Source organism: Ranitomeya variabilis, chromosome 8 (assembly GCF_051348905.1).
Source record: "Ranitomeya variabilis isolate aRanVar5 chromosome 8, aRanVar5.hap1, whole genome shotgun sequence".
Taxonomy (NCBI): Eukaryota; Metazoa; Chordata; class Amphibia; order Anura; family Dendrobatidae; genus Ranitomeya; species Ranitomeya variabilis.
This window is the reverse complement of record NC_135239.1, coordinates 33,320,699-33,346,700: the sequence shown is the minus strand read 5'-3', so window position 1 is coordinate 33,346,700 and position 26,002 is coordinate 33,320,699. Positions and strand designations below refer to the sequence as shown.

Below are 26,002 nucleotides of genomic sequence, written 5' to 3'. Positions count from 1 at the left end.
ATGCTCGAATAATATGTTTGAGTCCCCGCAGCTGCATATCTCGCGGCTGTTCGACATCCGTAACACATACAGGGATTACCTAACAAAAAGGCAATCCCTGCATGTTTTGCAGTTGTTAAACAGTTGGTTTCGATTGGAAATAGTCAGCAATCTTGTTGATAGATACCTATTATAGGCAATAATTAGATTTTTCTACATAAGATGACTGCACAGTGGAAAGTGAAGATGACACCCACCTGAACGCAAGTCGCCAGAACAAGCGATGTGTAAACATTGAGGCAAAATGGAATTCTGGACGATTTCAGCTCTAAACTATAAACAAGATGTTATCAGTAGAAGAGAATGGACACAATGTATTTAGACAGTTACTCAGCTTATTACAGGGATGTATCTGTAGCGGCAGGAAAGATAACATTTACACTTGGCTTGGGCTTTGGCATAAAAGGGTATGTGTCCACAATTAGGAACTGCTGCGTATTTTTGCAGTGTCAAACCCGCAGTGGCCAGCATAATGGATGGGATTTTTAGAAGTCCCATGTCCACTATGTGTGCACAGTCGCCTGAGGATCACCCACGGACACTGACATGCAGCGCGTGTATCAAGACCGCAGCATGTCTATTTATCTTGTGGAAACGCTAGTCTCCGCAACAGAAATTACATCAATAGAATGTATGGAATGCGGTAAATCCACACGGTTAAATGAACACATGCGGATTCAATAGAAGGCAGCGAACATACGCTGCATTCAAAGCGCTAGTAGTTCTGGATCGTGGGCATCCGGCCTTAGAATGCTCTAGTGTAAGTGGAGCATGATAGTTGCAAGACCCTCTTTGCTTATTTTGCATTGTGTTCCAGAAGCTTTAAGACATGCATCCAGCCTGTTATGAGGATCAATGCAATATGAACTGTAAAATAATCTTTTAGGCCATGTTCACTATTTGGTGAGGTTTTTTTTACATGAGTATTTGTAAGCCAAAACCAGGAGTGAGTGAAAAATACAGAAGTGGTGGCGTGTTTCTTTTAGGGCTTGTTCACACTTTGCGGAATTAGCTGCGGATTTTTTCGCAGCGGATTTGCAAAAACCGCAGTGCAAAACCGCGGTGGTTTTCACTGCGGTTTTTTGTGCGGTTTCTACTGCGGATTCCACTGCGGTTTTCCAACTGCACTTTCCTATTGGTGCAGGTGGAAAACCGCTGCGGAATCCGCAGAAAGAATAGACATGCTACTTCTTTTTTTCCGCAGAAAATCCGTGCGGATTTTCCAGCGGAAAAACGCAAAGTGGGCACAGCGGTTTTTGTTTTCCATAGGGTAACATTGTACTGTACCCTGCATGGAAAACTGCTGCGGATCCGCAGAGGCAAATCCGCTGCGGATCCGCAGCAAAAACCGCAAAGTGTGAACATAGCCTTATACTTTTCCTCCGATTGCTCCACACCTGATTTTGGCTTACAAATACTGAACGTGGCCTATCTTCCATTTTCCAAAATGGTGTCACTTATGGGGGGTCTCCACTGTCTTGGCACATCAGGGGCTCTCCAAAATGGGACAGGACATCTGCTAATGATTCCAGGAAATTTTACATTCAAAAAGTCAAATGACGCTCCTTCCCTTCTGAGCTCCGCCGTGCGCCCATGTGGTGTTCTCTCTCATATGGGGGAACATTTGATTATTTCTATTTTTACGGCTTAACGTTATAAACTTCTGTAAAGCATCTGAGGGTTTAATGTACTCACCAGACATCCATATCAGTTCCGTGAGGGGTCTAGTTTCCAAATGGTGTCACTTGTGGTGGATTTTCACTGTTTAGGCACATCAGAGGTTCTCCAAGTGCGACATGGCATTTGCCAATTGTTCCAGCAAATTTTGCATTCAAAAAGTCAAATGGTGCTCCTTCCCTTCTGAGCTCTGCCGTGCACCCAAACAGGGGTTTTCTCCCTCATATGGGGTATCAGCATGCTCAAGAGAAAATGCTCAACACATTTTGGGGTCCATTTTTTCCTGTTACCCTTGTCAAAATAAAAAAAATTGGATCTGAATTCAATTTTTTGAGAAAAAAAGTTCAATGTTCATTTTTTCCCCCACAAAATTCCTGTGAAGCACCTGAAGGGTTAATACACTTCTTGAATGTGGTTTTGAGCACCTTGAGGGGTGCAGTTTTTAGAATGGTGTCACTTTTGGGTGTCTTCTATCATATAGACCCATCAAAGTGACTTCAAATGTGATGTGGTCCCTAAAAGAAAAAAAAAATGGTTTTGTAAATTTGATTGGAAAAATGAAAAATCGCCGGTCAACTTTTAACGCTTATAACTTCCTAACAAAAAAAAAGGTTCCAAAATTGTGCTGATGTAAAGTAGACATGTTGGAAATGTTATTTATTGACTATTTTGTGTGACATATCTCTGTGATTTAAGGGCATAAAAATTCAAAGTTTGAAAATTGTGAAATTTGGATGGATTAAGAGTGGATTAAGAGTCTAATAAAATATTACAACACCCTGTGTCTTTATTTCATTAAAGGACTTTGTAATAATGTGTGTGTGTGTTTTCTTAACCATTTTGTACTATTGTATTAATAATGGATAGGTGACATAATTGACGCCTCTCCATTATTAATCTGGCTTAATGTCACCTTACAATAGCAAGGTGACATTAACCCTTCATTACCCCATATCCCACCGCTACACGGGAGTGGGAAGAGAGTGGCCAAGTGCCAGAATAGGCGCATCTTCCAGATGTGCCTTTTCTGGGGTGGCTGGGGGCAGATGTTTTTAGCCACGGGGGGGCCAATAACCATGGACCCTCTCTAGGCTATTAATATCTGCCCTCAGTCACTGGCTTTACCACTCTGGCGGAGAAAATTGCGCGGGAGCCCACGCCAATTTTTTCCGCGAGTTAACCCTTTATTTTTCAAGCTACAGCGCCCAAATTTAGCACATACACACTACTAACATTAGTAGTGTGGAATATGCAAAAAAAAAAAAGAGATATGAGATGGTTTACTGTATGTAAACCATGTCTCATATCCTGTCGGGTTTGTGAAGGAGAGAGGAAAAGCCGGAAATTGAATTACCGGCTTTTCTATAGAACATGCTGCGTATTTCTCGCAAGTCACACTGCTGGTCTGTGTGGAATCCGTATTTTTCTCGCCCCCATAGACTTTCATTGGCGTATTTTTTGCGCAATACGCTGACAAACGCAGCATGCTGCGATTTTCTACGGCCGTACAAGACCGTATATTACGGATGCGTAATATACGGCTGATAGGAGCAGCCCCATAGAGATTCATTGGGCCGTGTGTAATGCGTATTTTACGGACGTATGTTCTGCGCTCATACGTCCGTAAAACTCGCTAGTGTGACGCCGGTCTAAGGCTAGCTGCACACGTTGTGGATTGGGGTGCAGAATTTTCCGCACAAAATCTGCATCTCCTGGCAGAAGCCGCAGGTGCGGATTTGCTGCTAATTTTGATGCGAAATTGATGCAGATTTTTTGCTATTTTTACCCCTGTGAATTTCTATAAAGGAAGGGGTCAGAAATGCTGCAGTTCCGCACAAAAGAAGTAGTGGATCGCCCCCCAAGGGCAGTGGGGTACTCGGTACCTGGGCCTTCGGTTCACAGGGGGATGTGGCTGACCCGGTCCGTGGCCCTGGGTCGTCCGTGTAAAAGGGAAAGGTCTTTAAAGGGATAAAGTTTGTGTTCGTGACGCCACCTGTGGTATTCGGTCAGTGTGGACCAATGCTGCTTTAAGGGGTCTGCTGGGGTGATGTTATGGCAGCTAGATGGTATAACTTCCCACAGATGAAGTATGTCCCCAGGGCTTCCCAGTGTGTTGATGGTGAATGATGAATTGTGCAGTGTTTCAGGTCTCAGAAAATGGTGACTTTCTTTTTTATCACAAAAAAATTAGAATTTGGTATCGCCATAATTGTACCGACCCAGAGAATCGTGTCACCAGGCCATTTTTACCACAGACTGAATTTCATAAATAGGAAAAAAAAAACAGCAAAGTGTTTTTTTTTTTCAATCATTTCACTGCACTGTGAATTTTATTTTTTATTTTTTTTCAGATTTTATGGTCAAATGAACAGAAATTAAAAATGGCTGCATTGGGAAGGGGTTAATGGGAGCGCTCCAGCATGTGGGGCTGTGGGATGCATTTATGGGGGAGCTTTTACCACAAGATGACGCTGAGCCACCTATCAGACAGGGAAACAGACACAGGTATAACATATGATATCAGTTGTGTTTTCACATTTCAAGGCAGATTACATGAATAAAGACCAATAAAGGTGACATTTACCTCAAAAACCATTAATATCAGCACCATTCACCACAAGGAGAGAACTACCTGTGTCATGATTCACCTCAGGAGCATTTCCCGCCTAGAAATAGGACAGAATCTGAGGAAAGCCAGAAGTTTTCGCAATGATTGCTGGGAGTTGTAGTTTAATAATCACTCCTGCGCATTAGATAACAGCAGACGTGAACTACAGTTCCTAGAAATCCATGCGCTGCAAATGGATTATGGGAACTGTAGTCCAGAGAATGCAGTAACAAATGCTAGACGGTGACAGTTACACTACGAATCCCAGAAATCATTGCGTGATCAATTCTAGGCGTAAAATAGAGGTTGTTGATGAGAAGAACTCTCTTACATGAGTGACTGCTGAGGCTTATAGTTCTCCTGTAGCTTAGCAGCCATTCTCCTCAGATTACTGTATATAGATGATGTTAGTCAGCTTTCAGCATCATGAATGTGGAGCGCCCCCGTGGGCAAGGGGTACTCGGTACCGGGTCCTTCGGTTTTCAAGGGGGATGTCACGGTGGCTGACCCGATCCGTGGCCCTTGGGACGTCCGTGTAAAAGGGGGAAAGGTCTTTAAAGGGGAAATGTTCGTGACGCCACCTGTGGTATTTGGTCAGGGTGACCGACGCTGCTTTAAGGGGTCCGCTGGGGTGATGTTATGGCAGCTAGATGGTATACCTTCCCACAGGTGAAGTGTATCCCCAGGGCTTCCCAGTGTATACATGGTGGTATGGTGAATGGCGCAGTGAAGAATGAGGACACAAGGGTGTAGTCTCTTTACCTTTTACTGAAGGCTTCAGCATCCACAGTCCAGAGCACCAGACCACAGGGCAGGCAGAGTCCGGCCGGTTTGGAGGCAAATCCAGAGTCCCCTTATCCAGGTGGAAATCAGTAGCCTTCCACTAGCGCCGTTTGTTGTAGTACCTTACTGCTAAGCTTCTCATAAGGTCCTCACAACTGTTGAAGATGTTACAGATGTTATGTCTCTCTGTCCCCCAGATGGATAGGACAAACCCGTATGACCGGTGGCTTGAGGCTTTTTACAGGGACTCTATCATGCCCCGGCCTCTAAGCGGCGCCACCTTGCCTCCTGGGTATAGGGCGGGCAGGTAACATGAAATTAGCTGTCCTGCCAGTCTCTGGATCAAAGCATAAAGTACTGTTGCTCCCTCGGTGTTCCGGCTACCGGGATCCTGCGCCTCAGAAGGAGGCAGCCTGTGCAGGGCAGAACTTCTCTGATATCCACTCCTTTGCTACAACTTTTTCACCCTCTCTACAATACAGTCCTCCTTCAATGTCTCTTTCTGGTAGCTGCCGCACTCAGGGCAGGCACAGCTCCGTGTCCTTCTGTCTCAGCCTCTGACAGGATCCCACCCCTGTTAGGGACCAACTAACTGAGCGAAGCTCAGCCAGCAACTGCCTAACGTCCTCCCCAGGCAACCAGTTTTACCTAAGTATGAGAAGTGCCCTAATAAATAGGAGCAGAAGCTCCCCCTGGTGGCCTGGAGTGTGAAATGTGTTGCATGTTTGTGATACCTGGATTCAGTTGTCTTTCTTTGCCTCCAAACATAACATCACTCCCCCCCAGAGGAAAATGATATTACTGCAACGACCAGGACCCTGGGGCGCTGAAAATGTATAAATGTCACCATTATTATTAAGCAAATTTGCTGACGAAAGCGGCATCACATTTCTCTGACATGTTGCGTTTTTATTACTCTTCTCATGATTTTTCTCCATCTTTCGATAATTCTGCTGTCGCTATGGAGTGAGCGTGGCTATGTGGAGTGGGTGTGGCTATGCGGAGGGGCGGGGCTATTTGAAGTGGGCATGGCTTGATACATACACACATACATACATTCAACTTTATATATAGATAGAAAGATAGATAGATAGATAGATAGATAGATAGATAGATAGATAGATAGATAGATAGATAGATAGATAGATAATATGCTCTCCGAGTTCCTATTACAATAGAAGTCAAGGGGAAAGCTATAAAAATGCCTAGCTTTGTTTTTGAGCATTTGGTAAACCTTGTTAAGGCATTTTCGCCTAATAAGATGCTAGCGTTTTATTCCTTGCTTAATGATTTTCCAAAAATTTGAGAAAATTTTGACAAAAAAAGTTTAACAAAAAACATGTACAGAAAATGCATAAGGAAACGTTAACAAAAAAGCTTCAAGATAAAAAGATTTGACTTCCTCAAAATACCACATACGTCAGGCCCTTAAGGTACATATTTGACTGACATCAGCCGAATCTGCCGATATCGACAGGTTCATTCAACAGTCTAGTGTGTTAGGGGAATGTCAGGGGAGATAAGGATCCATCATGTCCGATTTCCTATAGAACAGAGGAGTGCTCAGCAGAGGAGAAACGTTTGAGATCATTGTCAGCGGTATGATTGGCGCAGCTATCGATCGCCCTACAGCTATCTAATGTGGCTTTAGTAATTTCTTATTTGTAAATGAGTTGGACTGCGTAATCAAGACTTCACACATCAGTTTTTTGCCGTCAGTCACAATCTGTTGGATCGACGGATCCGTCACAGATTGTGAAAAACTGATGCGACGTATCCATTTTTTTGATGGATCCAACTAGGGGGGCTGGCTAAAGGATCCTAAAAAAATTGGAGCATGCTCAGTTAAAAAAAAAAAACGGAATCCGTCGCCAGATTCCGTCATTTGACGGATCCGGCGCCCATAGGCTTCCATTCTAGCAAACAACGGATGGCGACGTTGTCCGTTTTTTCGACGGAGACAAAAAACGTTACTTTGTCCGTCGTCTCCGGCCGCCGGACAAACAATTTTCGACGGATCCGGCGAACGACGGATGAAGCTTGAGGCCATCCGTCGCTAATACAGTCTATGAGAAAAAAAGGAACCAGCGGCATCAGTCGCCAGATCCGTTTTTTCAAAATTCGACGGATTGCGACTGATAGCAAAAAACTGATGTGTGAAAGGGGCCTAAGGCGCTGTACAGATGTAGCACATAGGCTCCTTTATTTTTGCGCAGGACAAGGCATTGATTTGAAAGAATTATTTGTATTACCAGAAACCCAAATAACTCATTTTACCATCAACAACCTTGGCTCTGCTACATCTATGCATCATTAATTTGCAGCGTGCTGTCATGAGAATATATAACTATAAACCATTGTGAAGTGTTTTCTAATCACCTTCTTTGTAGGAACACATTGCAGAACGCCATTAACGTGAAATATCTACCTGCGGGTCACCTTGCTGACGGTCGTGACAGTGAAGCGTGCAATGGTAATAATAACAACAACAGCAATAATAATACTAATAATAATAATATGTAATGCATATCAGGGGCAGTATTCACTTCCTAATAGCATTAAGCAATGGAGCATAAAGTCTGCTGCAGACTGAAAAACACAGCGTAGAGAAAATGAAACAAAACACCCAGAATGGCTGCACGGAGACGGACAGTTCTTGGATTCGGCTCAGCCAGGGACATTGTAATGTTTAATAGGTTGTTTGTACAGGAATGAAGACATTAATAGTCACACGGATTCGCAGATATGACTGATATGCACGAGTCCAGCCAGAGAGAGAGAGCCTGTAATATTTTATTATCCCCTACATGGAATGAGAGGACATCGATATCTAAGAAAAAAAAGGCTAAAATATATCCAAAAGAAACTAGGCCTCGTTTATCAAAACTGTCTAACAGGAAAAGTGTCAACCAATCATAGCTCAGCTTTTATTTCTTACAGTGCTCAGGGAAAATGAAAGCTGTGATCTTATTGGTTGCTGTAGGCAACAAAGCTAATCTCACTACTACACAGGTTTTATACTGTAAAGATGGCCCAGTTTGGGCCTTGTGTATCAAAGCTGACTAAAGACAAATCGTATGCGGTAAGCTTCCTCTAATGGGGGCTGCAGGCTGAATACATTTTATTATTTAAAGGGTCTTTAACCCCTTCCCGACCGGACAATTTTCTATTTTTTTTTTGCACTTTAGTTTTTTCCTCCCCCTCCCCAAAAGCCACAACTTGAATTTTTCGTTTTCTAGCATGTGAGAGATTGTTTTTTTTGCAGCACGAGTTGCACTTTTGAATGACACCATCCATTTTATTGTGTGATGTGCCGGAAAGGCAGGAAAAAAAAATACCAAGTGTTGCGAAATAGCGCAAAAAAACTGAATTCTGCAATTATTTTTTATTTACAGAGTTAATTTTGCAGTAAAAAATGTCTTGTCAGTATGATCTTGCAGGTCAGTACGATTGCGATGGTATTAAACATGCATAGGTTTTGTTTTATTGGTTATATTGTGGTGAAAAAAAAATATAAAAAAAAAATGAGCTTGTGTCATCATTTTTTGAGAGCTGCAACAGTTTCAATTTTTGGGATATGGAGCGGTGTGAGGGCTTGTTTTTTGCGCCCTGAGAAGATCTTTTGGGATAGATATGATGTGTTGATCGTCTCTTATTACATTTTTTCGTGCTATTGTGAAGGCCTAAAAAAAACGCAATTCTGGCGTTTTAATTTTTTTTCTCGTTATGCCAGTTACTGATCAAATACTTTTTTTTTATATTTTGATAGATTGAACTTTTATAAACACAGTTATATGAAATATGTGTATTTTTTTCTATTTTTTAATGGTGAAAAAAGGGGAGTGATTTTAATTTTTGCATTTTTCATTTTTTTTTAATTTTTTATTGTATTTGTTAGTTTTCTTATGGGACTTGAACCTGCGATTATCCAATCACTTCAGCTATATACAGTGATATAACATGCAACAGTATTAGGCCGGCGTCACACTAGCGAGTTTTACGGACGTAAGAGCGCAGAAAATACGTCCATAAAACTCGCCAAATAAACGGCACAATTATTCTCAATGGGGCTGCTCCTATCAGCCGTATATTACGGTTCAGTATTATACGGCTTTCTACGGCCGTACAAAATCGCAGCATGCTGCGTTTGTCAGCGTATTGCGCAAAAAAAAAATCGCCAATGAAAGTCTATGGGGGCGAGAAAAATACGGATTCCACACGGACCAGCAGTGTGACTTGCGAGAAATACGCAGCGGTGTTAGTGAAAAGTCGGTAATTCAATTGCCGGCTTTTCATTTCTCCTGCCTAAACACGACATGATATGAGACATGGTTTACATACAGTAAACCATCTCATATCCCCTTTTTTTTTGCATATTCCACACTACTAATGTTAGTAGTGTGTATGTGCAAAATTTCGGCGCTGTAGCTGCTAAAATAAAGGGTTAAATGGCGGAAAAAATTGGCGTGGGCTCCCACGCAATTTTCTCCGCCAGAATGGTCAAGCCAGTGACTGAGGGCAGATATTAATAGCCAGGAGAGGGTCCATGGTTATTGGCCCCCCCCGTGGCTAAAAACATCTGCCCCCAGCCACCCCAGAAAAGGCACATCTGGAAGATGCGCCTATTCTGGCACTTGGCCACTCTCTTCCCACTCCCTGTAGCGGTGGGATATGGGGTAATGAAGGGTTAATGCCACCTTGCTATTGTAAGGTGACATTAAGCCAGATTAATAATGGAGAGGCGTCAATTATGTCACCTATCCATTATTAATCCAATAGTACGAAATGGTTAATAAAACACACACACACATGATTAAAAAGTATTTTAATGAAATAAACACACAGGTTGTTTTAATATTTTATTGCTCTCTCAATGCATTTGCAAACCCTCGCTTGGCAAAATAATAAACGCACAAGATACATACCCTCAGATGAACCGTCACGTCCCACGAGGTAATCCATCTGAAGGGGTTAATTATTTTACAGCCATGAGCTGTGCTAATGCACTCGCTCGTGGTTGTAATCCCCGGGGAATGAAGGAAATCTGAGTGATCTGTACTTACATTGAGTTGCGGTGATGCGCCCTCTGGTGGATGAACTCATATGAACTCGAGCGTGGGAACTTTTCCAAGGCTGCAGTTCATGAGTTCATCCACCAGAGGGCGCATCACCGCAACTCAATGTAAGTACAGATCACTCAGATTTCCTTCATTCCCCGGGGATTACAACCACGAGCGAGTGCATTAGCACAGCTCATGGCTGTAAAATAATTAACCCCTTCAGATGGATTACCTCGTGGGACGTGACGGTTCAGCTGAGGGTATGTATCTTGTGCGTTTATTATTTTGCCAAGCGAGGGTTTGCAAATGGATTGAGAGAGCAATAAAATATTAAAACAACCTGTGTGTTTATTTCATTAAAATACTTTTTAATCATGTGTGTGTGTGTTTTATTAACCATTTCGTACTATTGGATTAATAATGGATAGGTGTCATAATTGACGCCTCTCCATTATTAATCTGGCTTAATGTCACCTTACAATAGCAAGGTGGCATTAACCCTTCATTACCCCATATCCCACCGCTACAGGGAGTGGGAAGAGAGTGGCCAAGTGCCAGAATAGGCACATCTTCCAGATGTGCCTTTTCTGGGGTGGCTGGGGGCAGATGTTTTTAGCCACGGGGGGGCCAATAACCATGGACCCTCTCCTGGCTATTAATGTCTGCCCTCAGTCACTGGCTTGACCATTCTGGCGGAGAAAATTGCGCGGGAGCCCACGCCAATTTTTTCCACCATTTAACCCTTTATTTTAGCAGCTACAGCGCTGAAATTTTGCACATACACACTACTAACATTAGTAGTGTGGAATATGCAAAAAAAAGGGGATATGAGATGGTTTACTGTATGTAAACCATGTCTCATATCCTGTCGGGTTTGTGCAGGAGAAATGAAAAGCCGGCAACTGAATTTCCGGCTTTTAACATATATCGCGCTGAATTAAATATAAATACAGAATATATATATATGTGTGTCTCAATGACATATATATATATATATATATATATATATATATATATATATATATATATATATATATATATATATATATATATATATATATACTGTATATATGTTTTACCGAACATTTGAGCACATAAATCCATTAGATGTCGATTTTGCAAGCCTGCGAGAAAATCTCGCAGTACGGATGCCATACGGATTACATACGGAGGATGCCATGCGCAAAATACGCTGACACACCCTGACTACGGATCACTATTTTGGGAACATTTCTCCGTATTACGGCCGTCAGGGCCGTTTCTTCAACAGGGCGGGCAGGGCGGCCACACGGGGCGCCGTGGGGCCGGGGGGCGCAGGAGAGGCCTCGGGCCCCGGTGGTCCCCTGCCCGCTGCTGCTGCTGTTTAAGGGCTGTCAGGGGCGCGGATGCCGCGCTCAGTGCTGAGCGCGGGCGCGCCCTGCCCGAACTCAGCTGCAAATCTGACAGCTGAGCGGTCAGATCATCGCCTCGCGTCGCCGCGCCCCCCCCCCCGCACCGCACATAATGGTTGCGGCCACCTCGGCGCCGCCACTCACCCATACCTCCCAACCGTCCCGATTTCAGCGGGACAGTCCCGCTTTGGCACCGGGGTCCCGCTGTCCCGCTTCGGGCATTTAAAATCCCGAATTTGCGGCCGCCGGTGAAGCCCCGCCCACTTCCGGGACGTAGAGAGAGCCTGTTTTTTTTTTTTTTTATATAAAAGCTGCCTCCTGACCGCCCGCGCAACACCCCCCCCCCTCCCGCCCCCTGTGCGGCGCTGCCACGCTGAAGGAGAGAGCCTGCAGCAATCAAGAAGAAAGGTCAGCGATTCACTACCTCTGGCTGTGTGTGCACGGAGCTCCGGCTTCTGCTCTTAGCTGCTATCCCGGCAGAGAAGGAGAGACGGGGGAGGTGCCGGGATAGTGCAGAGCTGTGAGCAGGAGACTGAAGACTTCAGCAGAGAGCTGCACATGGACATCAGCCGCCCCTGCATCACAGAGGAGATTGTGTGTGTGTGATGTGTGTGATGGCTGCGTGTGTGTGTGTGTGATGGCTGGGTGTGTGTGTGTGATGGCTGTGTGTGTGTGATGGCTGCGTGTGTGTGTGTGTGATGGCTGCGTGTGTGTGATGGCTGCGTGTGTGTGTGTGATGGCTGTGTGTGTGTGATGGCTGCGTGTGTGTGTGTGTGATGGCTGCGTGTGTGTGTGTGTGATGGCTGCGTGTGTGTGTGTGTGATGGCTGCGTGTGTGTGTGTGATGGCTGCGTGTGTGTGTGTGATGGCTGCGTGTGTGTGTGTGATGGCTGCGTGTGTGTGTGATGGCTGCATGTGTGATGGCTGCGCGTGTGTGTGTGTGATGGCTGCGTGTGTGTGTGTGATGGCTGTGTGTGTGATGGCTGCGTGTGTGTGTGATGGCTGCGTGTGTGTGTGTGATGGCTGCGTGTGTGTGATGGCTGCGTGTGTGTGATGGCTGCGTGTGTGTGATGGCTGCGTGTGTGTGATGGCTGCGTGTGTGTGTGATGGCTGTGTGTGTGTGATGGCTGCGTGTGTGTGATGGCTGCGTGTGTGTGATGGCTGTGTGTGTGTGATGGCTGTGTGTGTGTGATGGCTGTGTGTGTGTGATGGCTGTGTGTGTGTGATGGCTGTGTGTGTGTGATGGCTGCGTGTGTGTGATGGCTGCGTGTGTGTGTGATGGCTGCGTGTGTGTGTGTGTGTGATGGCTGCGTGTGTGATGTCTGCGTGTGTGTGTGATGGCTGCATGTGTGTGATGGCTGCGTGTGTGTGTGTGTGTGATGGCTGCGTGTGTGTGTGTGATGGCTGCGTGTGTGTGTGTGTGATGGCTGCGTGTGTGTGTGTGTGATGGCTGCGTGTGTGTGTGATGGCTGCGTGTGTGATGCATTTGTGTCAAAGCTGCATGTGTTTGTGAGCTGCGTGCGTGTGAGCTGCGTGCCTGTGTGTGAGCTGCGTGCCTGTATGTCATTATACAGTATGGAGCATCATGTGCGGTCATTATACAGTATGGAGCATCATGTGCGGTCATTATACAGTATGGAGCATCATGTGTGGCCATTATACAGTATGGAGCATCATGTGCGGCCATTATACAGTATGGAGCATCATGTGTGGCCATTATACAGTATGGAGCATCATGTGCGGCCATTATACAGTATGGAGCATCATGTGCGGTCATTATACAGTCTGGAGCATCATGTGCGGTCATTATACAGTCTGGAGCATCATGTGCGGTCATTATACAGTCTGGAGCATCATGTGCGGTCATACAGTATGGAGCATCATGTGTGTTCATTATACAGTATGGAGCATCATGTGTGGCCATTATACAGTATGGAGCGTCATGTGTGTTCATTATACAGTATGGAGCATCATGTGTGGCCATTATACAGTATGGGGCACTGTGTGGCCATATTTTTTTGTTTATAATTATTGTATATGAAACAGTGTGATCGGCAGTGCTAAATGGGTGTGGTTGGGATGTGGATATGGGTGTGACTAATTATGAATGGGTGTGGTCAGAGGCGTGGCCTAAAATTTGCCGCGGCGCGCAAAGCGCGCCGCAAACTTTGTCCCTCTTTCCCATCTTCAAAAGTTGGGAGGTATGACTCACCTCCGCTCCGCGCTGGATGAACAGCGAGAATGAACAGCCAGGATGAGGCAGCTCGGCCACTCCCACACTGATAGCAGGGGCGCCGCGCTCTCGGCTGAGCACGGGCGCTCCCTGAGACAGTGATCAAAGAGCTAAGCACACACACTATCACTGTCAGACTAGGCTGCCTGGCTGTTGCCAATTTCAATGCTGGACAGGACAGGCTGCAGTCTAGTCTGACAGTGGTAGCAGTATAGCAAAAATGCCCACCCCCTGCCTATGGATTAGTCCTTCCCTTCCCAGCAGCCCCATTTAGCAGTCTGAGCGCGCTCAGACTCAGAGGGCAGAGGGCACTGACACACTGAACAGGTGAGGGGGTCTGAGGGATGGGATGGGTTGGGCTAGCCTTTTTTTTTGGATGGGGACCCCCACACCTGCCCCCCCCCCAACCACCCTTGGGGCATGCTGATTTGGCATGCCCCACAGCATGAAACCCGGGAGGGGGCCCAGCTGACTTACCTCATCTTTGGCAGTCTGGTGGCATCCTCACCCAGGCGAGAAGTGTTGGAAAGAGTTATGGCAGTAACTGTATACCTGGCAACCAATAATTTAGCTTTTCGAGGATCGTCAAATACATTGTTTACACCAAATAATGGACATTTCCTTGGGCTTATAGAGCTTCTTGGAAAATTTGAACCAGTAATGAGAGATCATTTAAAACGAATTACTTCCCAGGAAATCCATACACATTACTGTGGAAATTTAATTCAAAATGAAATTATCTGCTTGATGGCCTCTCAGGTGAAGAAATGTATTCTAGAAAAAGCCAAAAGATCTAAGTATTTTTCAATAATGTTGGACTGCACACAAGATGCAGGTCACACTGAACAGTTGTCATACACCTTAAGATTTGTTGATATAGATGATGATCACGTAGCAATAAAGGAACATTTTATTGGCTATCGTCCTGCTACTGATACATCTGGGGAAAGTCTCGCCAATCTCCTTTTAGAAGAGATTAGTAAATGTGACCTGGAATTAGAAAATGAACTGGCAGAAAAGCTGAATTATTCGGAAGCTATTAATGCTTTTGCAGCGGCTAAATCTAGAAGAGTCAGTTTCTCATAAATCTGCAACCTACAATTTTTAGGATCTGTTTCCAAAATAATTAATAGATATTATTTACCTACAACTTTGTTCTCACCGTTAATAATTAGCATACTTGTCCCTTTTCCCCAAGTTCTATATAAGTTAAAGGCAAATTATAATTTATTAAAAAAAGGGAAGATACAAGCCTGCTCTCTATTTATTACTCAAGCCCACAAAAATAATGTTTATTATTTTCGGTGCCGGGGGGGGGGGGGGGGGGGGAGAAATTTCCTACTCTCGCCCTGTGTCATTTTTGGGCTAGAAACTGCCCTGACGGCCGTATTACGGACGTATAATACGTTCCGTATTGTCTTACGCCAAGTGTGACGCCGGCCTTACGGTCAATAATAAAAATCACTGTCTCTTATGAACACCAGCTACAAGTGTACCAGTATGTCATAATTCGGTAAGGGGTTAATGGTATTTACTCTGATTCTAGGTCTCTTCTGAATTGTTGGCCCTGTGTGACCCCATCAACGCATGATTTTGTAACCAGTGCTACAGCCATTTCTCCAAAGAATCTCAGGAACCGTTTTCTAGATGATAACGCCAGGCCGCAATATGGCCTTCAGTGTCTCCATAGTTGTGCCTCATTGAGCACACGTGGATCGTCACTCATTCTGTGAATCATGTATTTCATTGTATACAATACATGTATTACATTACCATTAGGCTATGTTGACATGTTCAGTATTTGGTCAGTATTTCACATCAGTTTGCATTTGTGTGCAGGTGGTGTCTCCAAGCATCATCAGAGCTGTGTTAAATTTGATGCAGCTGGCTCAGCCCAGCAATCAGTATTTGTAAGTCAAAATCAGGAGTGGAACAATCACAGGAAAAGTATGAGGGTACGTGTCCACGTTCAGGATGGCCGGCACTTTGAACGGAGCGGAAACTCGCTCCGCCCCTTCTGTAACGCGATGATGCCGGATGTGTTCATTGCACACATCCGGAACCATCGCACCCCACACATAGGGCCCTGTGATTTACCTTGCGGCGGCGCAGCGTCGCCGCAAGGTAAACGGACATGCTGTGATCTAAAAAGGCGCGCCGCATGTCCGGAATCGCAGGTCCGCCGGATGCATGTTACCACGCATAGTGGAGACGGGATTTCATAAAATCCCCTCCACTATGCTGTAACATCTGGACGCTGCGGGTTGAACGCTGCTGCTCCACGCAGCGTTCAATCCGCAGCTATTCCGGATGTAATACGGCACGTGGACACATACCCTAAGGCTACTTTCACACATCCGTCTTTTTGAAGACGTTGCAATGCGTCGTTCTGTGCAAAAAATGCATCCTGCAAAGTTGCCCGCAGGATGCGTTATTATGCACATAGACTTGTATTACCGACGCATCACGATGTATGGACACACGTTCCATACATCGTGCACTGGATGCGTCAGTAATTGGCGGACCGTCGTCACAAAAAAAAGTTCAATGTAACTTTTTTTTTGCGACGGGTCCGCCATTTTCGACAGCGCATGCTCGGCCAAAACTCCGCCCCCTCCTCCTCGGACTGCAAAATGGGCAGCGGATGCGTCCATCCGCTGACCACGTGTTGCAGACAATTCACAACATCCGTCGGTACGTCAGCCCGACACATTGCGACGGGCCCGTACCGACGGAAATGTGAAAGAGGCCTAATAGAAACATGTCACCACTTCTGTATTTTTTTGTATTGGCTTACAAATACTGATGTAAAATACTGAAGGTGGGAACATGGCCTTACTTTTTTTTTTCTCATGTGCTATGACTCTGCTATGTGCTTCACACTACCCCAGGAGCAAAGCGTGGGTGATTGCTGGGCTGAGCCAACTGCTTCCAATTTAACACAGCTCTGATGATGCTTGGAGACACCACTTGCACACAAAAGGCATGTAATAAGGGAATGTGAGCAGAGAGAGGAATTTCTGCATGCTGGGTATTTCTACTAGCTTTTAAGCAGTTTATATCTTGAGGTTCTGTGCATCCTTCTATCAGGGATAGTCCGGGGTCCCACTAGCATGACGCGCCCACAGGGCAGTGAGGTACTCGGTACCGGGTCCGGTCGCAGAGGGGGGATGTCATGATGTCTGCGACCCAGTCCATGGCCCTGGGCATCATCGTTAAAAGGGAAAGGTCTTTAAAAGGGAATAAAGCTTATGTTCGTGACTCCACCTGTGGTATTCGGTCAGTGGGGACCGATGCTGCTTTAGGGGTCCTCTGGGGTGATGTTATGGCAGCTAGATGGTATAACTTCCCACAGGTGAAGTGTATCCCCAGGGCTCCCGATGTGTAGATGGTAGATGGTGAATGGCGCAGTAAAAAACGAGGACAGAGTTTTGCAGTCTCTTTACCTTGTTTACTGAAGTCTTCAGGCAGCCACAGTCCAGGGCACCAGATCACAGGGCAAGCAGGGTCCAGCCAGCTTGGAGGCAGGTTAGGAGTCCCCTTGTCCAGGTGGAAATCAAAGCCTTCCTCTAGCGCCATGGTGTTGTAGTCCCTTACTGCCTATGGCTTCAGATAAGGTCCTCACAGATGTTCTCTCTCTGTCCCCCATATAGGATAGGACATAACCCGTATGACTGGTGACTTGAGTATGTTTATAGGGACTCTAGCACGCCCCGGGCTCTAAAGGTGTGACCGTGTCTCCTGGGTATTAAGGCGGACAGGTAACGTGAAGTTCAGCTGTCCTGTCGGTCTCTGATGTAAGTCGTAGAGGGCCTTACAACCTCGGTGTTCCGGCTACCGGTCTCTGAGCCTCAGAAGGAGGCAGCCTGCTCGTGGCTGGTCTCCCGCTGGTCTCCTCTCCTGTGCTTCGCTCTCCTACATGCTCACTGCAATGTATTCGGCTTTCTGTATGTCTCTTTCCAGGAGCTGCTGCACTGTGGCTACACAGCTCTGTAAACCCTCTTCTGCCTCAGACTGATCCAATCTGTTTCCTGGCAAGAACTGTTCTCCCTTTCCCTCCAAACCTACCTTATATATGGGGAGTCACCTAGTAAATATGATCAAAAGCTCCCCCTGGTGGCCTGGAGTGTGAATGTGTTGCATGCTTGTGTTTACATGGCGACAGTTATCCCTTCTTGCCTCCAAACGTAACATCACTCTCCCCGTGAGGAAAGCAATGCTACTGTGACGACCAGGACCCTGGGGTGCCACACTAACATATCTCATCCAATGCAATATGCTAATGACACTCAGCTCCTGCTCTGCTGCAAGCGTGATCCGAGTGTCAGTGCTCTGTGCTTCGATCCACCAACATGAGAGAATCACAGCACAGCTGTGGAGGAGATGGAGAAATTAATTTCTCCTTCTCCTGTGCTGCCGATGGGAATCTCACTACACTCTGGTGATATTTTAGCATGCAATTGCAGCATGCTACAATTTTTTTTCTGCCCAGTCGCAGTCCGAACAATGCAGGAAAAAAAAACAAGCAAAGGATTAAATTGGTAGAAATGCAATCCAATTTTTAATTGTATTGCATTCGTCCGATTTAACCCCAAGAAGTAACGAGCCTTTAGTAGAAATATCAAAGCACTACGGCCATATATCATTCGCAAGTCTAATATTTACATTTAGTCCTATTTAAGAAAATACTAGTCGACCTGGAATATATATATATATATATATATATATATATATATATATATATATATATATATATATATATAATGTGTTTCACAAAAGCAGGCAGCACTCCATGTTCTTTAAGACAATATGCAGGTGTTTATTAAGCCCACATCTCCATGCAACGTTTCGGCTCTAAGGGCTCATTTCCACATGCGAGGCACACGTCCGTATCTCGCATGTGGAAACCAAGCTGTGGAGCCGGCACTTTGGAGCGGAGCTGTGCGGCTCCATGTGTTCCTATGCGGCCGCACGCTCCGCTCTGGAGTGCCGGCTCCACAGCTTGGTTTCCACATGCGAGATACGGACGTGTGCCTCGCATGTGGAAATGAGCCCTTAGAGCCGAAACGTTGCATGGAGATGTGGGCTTAATAAACACCTGCATATTGTCTTAAAGAACATGGAGTGCTGCCTGGTTTTGTGAAACATGTGGACTGAAAACAACCAATGGACGGGTTGTCTGGGCTTTGCACCCGAAGATAAGTAGAGGATTTGTGCTGTTCCAATTTTTTTCTATTATATATACTGTATATATAATCTCATATAGGTGGGAGAACTGCAGCAAAGTCTGATGCGTTCATAACAGTGCAACTCTTGCAAAAATTGAGAGACTACTGCAAAATGTTGTTTGTCTGATTTTTCTCTTTATAGGTATGTTTTTGAGTAAAATGTAAATTGTTCATTTATTCTGTAAACTTCGGACAACATGTCTCCGAATTTCCAAGCAATAAATTTTGTATGTTTTTTTTTCCGAAAAGGAGAAATGGTCAAAATAAAAACAAAACAAAACAAAACCGTGCTTTCAGACCTCAAATAATGCAAAGAAAACAAGTTCATAATCCTTTAGAAACAACAATACTAATGTTTTAACTCAGGAAGAGTTCAGAAATCAATATTTTGTGGAATAACCATGATTTTTAATCACAGCTTTCATGCGTCTGGGCATGCTTTCCACCAGTCTTTCACACTGCTTCTGGCGCAAAACTTTAAGCAGTTCTTTTTTGTTTGATGGCTTGTGATATCCATCATCCTAGTGATTACATTCCAGAGGTTTTCAATGGGGTTCAGGTCTCGAGTTTGGGCTGCCCATGACAGGGATTTGATGTGGTGGCCTCTTAATTTTTGCCAGAGCTGTATATATTGGGGAATACACTTCTGTATTATATGGTCTATTTCAGAGGTGCAAAACATTTTATGATATCAGAGTTAAATTGCCACACTGAACCACTTGTGAAGGTTACCTAAAGGGAATCATTCACAGCATAGGTTTCACCGCCCAAACTGTTTAAATGTCCATGTAGCTCTTTCAAAAACATGTCCATTCATACTTTCAGCTAGCCAGTCCATCCCTCTGTTATTGAAAAAAAATCGCCATTTCAATTAATATGCAAATGAGGCTGAAGTGCTTTCGGGGAGATGAAGCACTTCCTAAGCCCATCTATCTCTTCAGCTCTATTCTCCTCCTAGTGTCACTTTCTTTGGCTTGACTGACAGATCCTTTTCTGGAGGGAAAGGCTTAGGAAGTACTTTGTCACACCTAAAGCAGTTCAGCTTAGTTTAAATATTGACTGAAATGATGATTTCTTGGTGACAGAGGGGCCACACAGAATGGCATTGTGGGCTTGATATGTCTCCCGAATAGCAGGTTGTGCATCCTTGGTCTATATAGATAGTGCAGCAAGGTGCTTCTGCTTTATGTCAGCTGCAGCAAATGGAAGTACATAGTCAGAAAAGTGTCTATAGACTAAATGTCTGCAGGAGTTGATGGCTTAAGGCCCTTTCACATTGTGTTCTTCCCCACATTCAGTGGTTCTGTTGGGACTTATGTCTGAACCCCGCCACAAAACAAAATTCGGGCATATGCACCGACAGGGCCATTGACTATAATGGTGCAGACGGAGTCACTGTGTGCTCTGTCGTGCATAATTTTCGGGTGACTACTGGAGGCGTAGTAAACTGCATCTGGGTGTCCCCCTCCAGTAGGTATACACGCCCGAAAGTCATGCACAACAGGTTATAACTGATTTTCTAGTCCCCAGCATTTAGACATCTTATGTCCAGCTTGTTGTCAGTCCACAAACATCAATCATTTTTTTTATATAATCATTTTCCAAAAATATTTCCCACTTTAACAGTAACTAGAAACATATAATTTAACTTTTTCTGAAGACTTTATACCTACTTTCATATGGTATTATGGTGTTTTATATGTTACGGGTAAATAACTGAGCCATATGTACATAGGCTGTATGGACACAGAGTCACAGCAGCTCCTCTAGTTTGTTATTCTCTTTACCATGAGAGTTATTGCGTCTAGAGAAAAATGACTCCATAACTTGACTTTCGAAGGCAAATGCCATGATTTTTTTTTAAATTCTGTATTGTCTATATGAAATCGGAGCCATGCGAAATACAATAGGACCCCACTGCAGTCTATATGTGCAGGGTTAGGTACCATCCCGAGGTACCTGTGTGTGCACAAGCCTAAAAAGAAATAAGATTTTTTGCTCTGTTGAGCTGAATAAATCACAGATTTTTACCTTGTGCTATTGCAGATGCCTATAAATTACATTTCCTGTACGTTACGGATAAGAAGTGTATATATGCATCGATAAAAATTCCACTCTTGTCATAACACCTCTAGTTATTGTCCAGCACCCCCATAATGTTTTATACCTGAATAATGTACAAAAGCCTGAGCACTACCTGTTTGCCCCTTGCTCCTGGAAATAGTTCTCCCCTTATTTTCTAACTCTGATCAGTCATAAAAATAAGCATTCATAGCAATGAGGTGCTGCACAGTCATGTGTGAAATTTCTGTGCATGATAAAGTACCAGCGTACTGCGATCCTGTCATTTTTATATAGTGCCGAGGATATAAACAATACAGTACAAGGTAAAATCCGACAGCCTCCCTGAGTTATGGGCCCTGGGAGATTACAATCTACTTTTATTAAAAGAGACTCAAATGGATGATTCTGCTTAGGATTCCAAAGAGCTAGTATAAGGTATAAACATGTGAAGAACTACTAGTCTCAGCATGTACTGCCAGCATTTGTGGTTGAACTGTACAAGAAAACTGGAGTGGAGTTCTCAAATTGACAACAGCAACTCTACAAGCCAAAAATTGTTCAAGACAGTTGTCACTTTTTATCCAGCTGTATTATTGAGCTTTACATTTTTTTTATTTGGTGCCTGTTAAGAAGCATCATCATACTGAACTTAAGATAAATTAGTATGAGCTCACTTAGTGGATTCTCTATGGTCTTCCTTTGCAGCACGGACCAAAGGTGATGGGGCAGTGGGTCTTGATGGATAATAAGTGGATCAGCAAGGACTAGGACAGCAGGGTATGCAGGATTTCAGACAAACAAGCAAAGCAGGTAGCACAGGTGTGCAAATACACAAGGGAACAGTAACTGAATAGGAAACGGGTGTCTTTCAGCAGGGCAAAGGTTAATCACAGAAATTAGGGAGTAGTAAATGCTGTTCGGTATCTTCCAAGAGGATAATGGTTAATCACAAGTATAACAGAAGAATAAATGTAGTCTGATATGTTCCAGCAGGAAGGAGGTTATTAGCAGTGATGTATACCCTACTGGAACTTGTAGCAAGGATATGGTCAACCGGAGGATAGCAGTGAAGTATAATTTAACTGGAGACGCGGTTGTAGGCATACATTATCTTGATTGCAGAGGCCAGGTGCAAACCGCACTGAGAACAATTGCGAGAAGTTGATAACTTGCTTGCTGAGAGGTAGGTGTGAACAAAACCTAGTAAGCTGGACAAAGCTTAGAAATAACGCTGGTTGTAGCATGAAATCCAGGAGTGGAACAGGAAATGACAGACACCTGGTTGGAGCTGAGCAAAGTGTAGTATTAGTAATGGCAGTAATGATCATCTCATATGAACCAAATGAACCTTTTTGCAAACCCTGTACTCATTATAATTGCATGCTTCTAGGGGAAAAAAAAACATATATTACAGCATGAAATGAAGAGTGCTATACTATTTTTCCTTAATTTCAAATAATAACTGAGGCACATAGAAGTCATGTGAGGCTCTCGCGCAACTATATGTGCTGTATCGTGGCTCCATACAACTTGATGGTTGTAATGAGCTGTATTATGCTTGTCATATGCCTGATTAAATCATTAGATCCAGTGGGAAACTTTGACTAAAGGTTAAACCAGAAAGAAGGGTATCAGCGACTGTTCGTTTTATACCCTTAAAAGGGTTGTCCAGCCTAATGACATTGATGATCTATCCTCTTGAGCAGTAGTTGCAGTTCACAGCACTGGTCACTACACAGAAGGTGCACCTCCTGTTGGTGGTGCTGGATATCAGACTACCCAATTATCTAATATTGATGACCTATTCTGAGGATGGGTCATCAATATTAGTAAGCCTGACAACCCCCTTTAAACCTTTGCATGGAGGTTTGAAATTCTTCAGTCCTCAGGTAATTTTCTTGGAATACCGTAATCTCTTAAATTAATAGTTGACACCAAGGCAGGCAGGATATTAGAAGCCACTGTACAAAAACGGTAGGATTGTACGTAGAAAAGGCTGAGTCTAGCGGAGTATTGTTGTACATGGAGATGATGTAGAGTTCAAGATGTCCAGAATCCAACAAAATGAGTTTCGGGAACAAGCCCAAAAAACATAGGCTTTGAGTAGAGTCATGGTTAGGCACTAGCCCTTTTAAAAGCCAGGAGCTGGCAGGTTTGAGAGGTAGCCAGTAGGAGAATGCCAATGACCCACAGAGGATTTGGCATCTTGTTAGGTATCCAAGTTTAAAACATCTCCATTAAATGATAATAAATAAGTTAGGCTGGAATAACAATCTACTATTATACTTTAACTTGTCGTATGTTAAAGAGGTTGCACAATAAAAATAATTTATGACCTGTAAATGTAGGATGGGAATGGTCATGGAGCAGTAGTGAAGATGTGTGACCACCGCTCCTATTGATAGTGACTGGAGCAGTGGTCAACATCCTCACTACAGCTCCATACACAAAGGACACTTTGGGCTCCTTGTTCTCCTGGGTGAAGAGGGTTACAGCGGTCAGACCACCAGCGTCAGGTCAGACCAACATTTATTACATATCTTGAGGATAGAGGGCATATGTTTTTTATATGACAACCTCTTTATATTCGTTTTACTTTTCTAAGTACTTTTTTTTTATTTAAAATGATATTTTATCACCAAAACGGATGGGCTATCTGTTTTTATAAATTAGATATAAAATAAAATCTATTATCACACTAGCAAAGATTATTCTTTATTTCAAAGGCTAAAGATGATTCCCTTTTATTTGTAAGCTAAGATGAATATCAGCATTTATGGGATTTACTGTATATTGTATTTATGCCTTTCATCGTTTCATGTTCCTCCGTTATTAAGGAAAAACCTTGAATATTCATGAAATCTGATGCTACAGAACCTATAAGCTATCAAACACGTTTTAATATTTAAAAAAATGTTTTTTCTTCACTGTTTTTTTCTTTTATCCTTTGTTTAACAGACGACAATGGTGCTGGCCAGCATAACATCAATAAGCAATGTTATAGTGAGCCAGCATTATATAGAGACATTTTGACGAATCCTTTTTCGTACCTTCTAAGCAACTGGAAACAAATTGTTTGTGCTTTTATTCTTTTAAAGCTGTCTGGATGATAAAATATTCACATCAAGTTGCACATGGAGCGAGTTGTAAGATTACCACTGACAAGAAATCCATATGGGGTCCTTACTGATAATATAGTTACTGTGAGAATATCATTTGACAATGTTTGTCCCTGTTTGCATATATTACAATTCTGGTTCTGAATATTTGCAGAATAGATACTTAAAAAAAAAACAACTTCGGAATTTTATTCAAAAGACTACTTGCAAGAACAAGATTATTACAAGTTTTTATTTATTTATTTTTTTAGAGTTTTTATCTTTAGGGGCTAAAATAATGTTTTTGGGTCTATAACTTGAAGATATAAAACTTTACAATGTACTTTCCTTACCTTTCTGTGCCTATCCACCTCTATGCATCCTGACCAGGACTGGCCTTAGGGGGCAGGCAAACTAGGCCTTTGCCTAAGGCCTCCACTCCCCAGGGGCCCCCAGCGTGCAGCACACCACACGTCCGCTATTGGGCCCATGAGTCAGGGGAGCCTGGCTCCGGGCCCCCCTTCAGGATTCAACTGTATCAGCATCATAGATGCCGATACAGTTGAAAGCAATGCTGGAGGAGAGAGCGTCAGCTGATGCTCCATCTCCCATCATTCCCCATTTGTGTCTGACGTCTGTTGCACCAGGTCAATAACGTCACTTCATCACGCACCACTCTGTGCCAGCAGTAGAGTTGCTATGACCAGAGCATTGTGGGAATGGGGAGAGGTCAGTATTGTATTTATTTATTTTGCATTATACTATATGAGGTTTCATTATACTCTATCAAAGACTATAGGCTGTGCCATGTACTGTATGTTTATTATGGGGACTGCATTATACTCTATCAAGGACTGTGGGGAGTGCATTATACTATGTGTACTATATGGGGACTGCATTATACTGTATGGAGAACTATGGAGTGCATTATACTGTAGGTAGGACTATGGGCAGTGCATTATACTGTATGGATGACTATGGAGAGTGCATTATACTATATGTAAGACTAGGGGGAGTGTATTATACTATATGGAGGACAATGAAGAGTGTATTATACTTTGTAGAAGACAATGGGGCACATTATACTATATGGAAAACTATGGGGCAGATTATACTATATGGAGGACTATGGGGTGCTCATTATACTATATGGATGACTATGGGGTGTGTATTATACTATGTGAAGGACTATGGTGTGCATTATACTATATGGAGGACTATGGGTAGTGTATTATACTATAAAGAGGACTATAGCGCTATATAAAAATAAAGATTATTATTATATGGAGGACTATGGGGCACATTATAATATATGGAGCACTATGGGGCACATTATACTATATGGATGACTATGGGATGTGCATTATACTATGTGGAGGACTATGGGATGCATTATACTAAGCAAGCAAAATGCTGCCTATTCACTGAGTGATTGTATTGTTTATGCTGAAACAAAAATCATTGTTCTCAGTAGCACATCGCCGATGTAAACTGTAGATATTCTGCTGATAACATATTGTATGTGCCCCCATACATTGAGGCAATGTGACTGAGCTGCAGAACATGATGCAACCGATAGGCCCTTCTTGAGGGCTTGTGCGCAAGACAGTTTAGATCGGACAAGTGCATCCTTTGTTTTCACTGGTAACAGTCATACCTGTGTCTATGGGGCTGTGCACAAGTCCGATTTTTTTCCTCAGCCAGTGTGGTCCGAGGAAAAGTATTGCAGCATACACAATTTACCATCGAGAATTAGATGGCACTCGGCTATTTAAGTCTATGGGTCCATGAAAAAAAAAATCGGACCGCACTCAGGTGACAT

The 26,002-nt window shown here is 43.7% G+C and overlaps 1 long non-coding RNA gene across 1 annotated transcript; it reads right to left on the bottom strand.

Moving 5' to 3' along the window:
• Positions 1 to 233: 233 nt before the first annotated feature.
• On the bottom strand, positions 234 to 4,380 carry LOC143788067 (uncharacterized). The gene is made up of 3 exons (XR_013218547.1): positions 4,301 to 4,380; positions 1,735 to 2,231; positions 234 to 312 (listed from the first exon to the last, which is right to left on the bottom strand). It is a non-coding gene; the product is annotated as an uncharacterized LOC143788067 (long non-coding RNA).
• Positions 4,381 to 26,002: the final 21,622 nt, after the last annotated feature.